This window comes from Cyprinodon variegatus, unplaced genomic scaffold (genome assembly GCF_000732505.1).
Source record: "Cyprinodon variegatus isolate N-32 unplaced genomic scaffold, C_variegatus-1.0 Scaffold579, whole genome shotgun sequence".
Lineage (NCBI taxonomy): Eukaryota > Metazoa > Chordata > Actinopteri > Cyprinodontiformes > Cyprinodontidae > Cyprinodon > Cyprinodon variegatus.
The window spans coordinates 487,424-489,754 of record NW_015151032.1 but is presented as its reverse complement, the minus strand read 5'-3'; the positions used below and the strand labels follow the sequence as shown (position 1 = coordinate 489,754).

The 2,331-nt window shown below is 40.8% G+C and overlaps 1 protein-coding gene across 1 annotated transcript in view; it reads right to left on the bottom strand.

Moving 5' to 3' along the window:
* LOC107095866 (arachidonate 15-lipoxygenase B-like) overlaps positions 1 to 890 on the bottom strand; it is a 22,077-nt gene extending 21,187 nt beyond the window's left edge. The window contains exon 1 of the mRNA XM_015392225.1: positions 850 to 890. The gene's annotated coding sequence lies outside the window, so the exon portion shown is untranslated. The remainder of the gene's footprint in view (positions 1 to 849) is intronic.
* Positions 891 to 2,331: the final 1,441 nt, after the last annotated feature.

The following is a 2,331-nucleotide window of genomic DNA, read 5'->3' as shown; positions in this document are numbered from 1 at the left end:
CCAGACATTTGAATTGAGAAAGCTTCCTGGAGAGGTGGCAAAACGTCTTCAAATCTTGAAAACCAAGTCCAGTGGATATTTTTTTAATTTTTACGGAATGACTTTGACCTGGATGACTGAGAACCTTCATCAGGATGTTTCCTAGCTTTCTTTAGTCTGTCTGTTTTCCTGTTTATGACCAGTTTTCTGCCCTGTGGATCTGGAGTTTTGCCTTGCCCCTGTCTGCTCGGTTTGTCCTATCTCATCTTGGATTCTACCGGCTTCTGAACCTGGAACTGTCTTCTGACTTCGACCTTGGATTTCCCTTCTGGACTCTGTTGCTGCTCGGCGTCGGCTGGCGCCCGCTCCGCTCGCTCTCTAGGAACTCTGGGGGCGTCAAACCTCCCTCCTGGATTCAGCTGTGTTCTCCACGAACGGACTGAACTTTGAATCAGGTCAGTGACTAGCTCCAAGTCGTATTCAGCTCCACATCCAGTCACTGACCTGTATTCTCCCATCTCTGCAGAGATCCGCCCCGCGCACCTGTTTGTTAAATAAATGCTGTGAACTTTCCCACTGCCTGTCTCGCCTTGAATTCTGGGTCCAACTTCCTGAGATCATTACATTATTACATTAAGTGTTTCTCGGGGCTCGCCCTTCAGAGTCCACTACATTGAATCAGTCCTTTCGCTGCAAATGTGCAGAAACGTCCAGACACACGGAAGCAAACCAGTTGAAAACAGACAGCGCAAAGAAACGAGACGAGCAGAGAAAGAGGAAAAGAGAGAAAGATGGAAATAAGCTGCCCTAGCAGTGCTGAAAAAAGGAGGAAAAAAGGAAGCTGCTTAAAAGTAACTGAAAATGACTGACTTTGGCTTCTTCACTGTGGCAGCGGCTAACACCAGCAGCAGTAATCCACAATCAGCAGCAGTCTCAGCGGCACGTTGGCACCTGTGGAGGGTCCATCGTCTGGAGATGAACTACTGGTGAGTATTAAACCATCGAAGGGGATGTTCCCCATATATTGATAAGTATTTATTTACCTTATTGAAGATGGATCGTTTTAAAGTAAGTTTCAAATTTTGTTTGTATTTGCTAGCCCAGCATCATCCACTCAACTACTAAGCAGTTTACTTCCTGAAGATGACAGCACTCTGGCTAAAGCAGCTGTCTGATTGAGCATTTTTGCTACAAACAATGAAAAATCTATTTTTTTTCATGGACAATTTCAGGTTTTTAAGTTTGTTTTTTGGTGTTTCAGTCCTTACTTTAGTCCTGAGTTACAGTGACATAGACAAGATTGAGTGATTGTTTTCAGCATGAGACAGAGATGGGCTGTGACGGAAAGATTTCCAGAATGATCCAGCCAGGTTTTCATGATGTTGTCCCACCAGACTGCGACAGTCCAGCATCATCCACTCAGCTAGTAAGCAATCTACTTCTGGAAGATGACCCTGCACTCTCGCTTAAGAAGCTGTCTGATTGAGCATGCTGCTCAATAGTACGGGGAGGACCACTCCAGGTGAAGGACAGGATCTTTCCAAAAAAATGGAGACGGATGCACATTTACTTCCACCTATTGTTTCATTCAAATGAAAAATGGAGAACAGATAAACAGATCATGGCTATTCTTCAGTGAAAAAAAGGACTGTTATTTTTGTTAGCTGCGCCTTTTTGGAAATACAGGAAGGAGCAATCAGCTAAGTGAACTTTGAGACAGCATGAAAAGTCAGCTGAGTACAAAACATAGAGAGGAAAACAACAAGAAAAGGGACAAGAAGAGAGAGACAAAACATAGAACAAATAATGTATGTCTATTCTATTAAAATTTCTTTATCTGTGTATTGGGTCTTTTTTATGTGTTGTCTTCAATCTTCAATTCAGAGGGTCCCCTGACAGTCTTTGCCTAGGGCCCCAAATTTCCTAAATCCGACAATCTTGATGCAGTCATCCCTTATGATTACAAACATCACAAAAATATTCACACTTGATCTCTCTAAAAAAAACTAACTTGAAAAGTATTATTATTGTTATTTTTATCATTTTTTACCTTGCTTTTGGGAAAGAAATTGCATCTCATCCTAAAGACCCATTTTAGAAAGTAAAAAAAAAATTTTTTTATAACTAATTTATATTTAGATGTCAGGGAGATCTAAAGGTAAATTATTCTTACTTATAACTCAGCTGTTTATGAAAGCCTTTATGAAGTTGTATAAAGAAAATAATAATGTTAGCTGTTATACAATAAGGTGAACAATTATGGGACTCATCGAAGCACAGCACAACTTCAATTTGTACTTTTCTTTTTTTCGTAAAATGAGCGGGAGCCAGTTTGAGAAGAGAACATTAAAT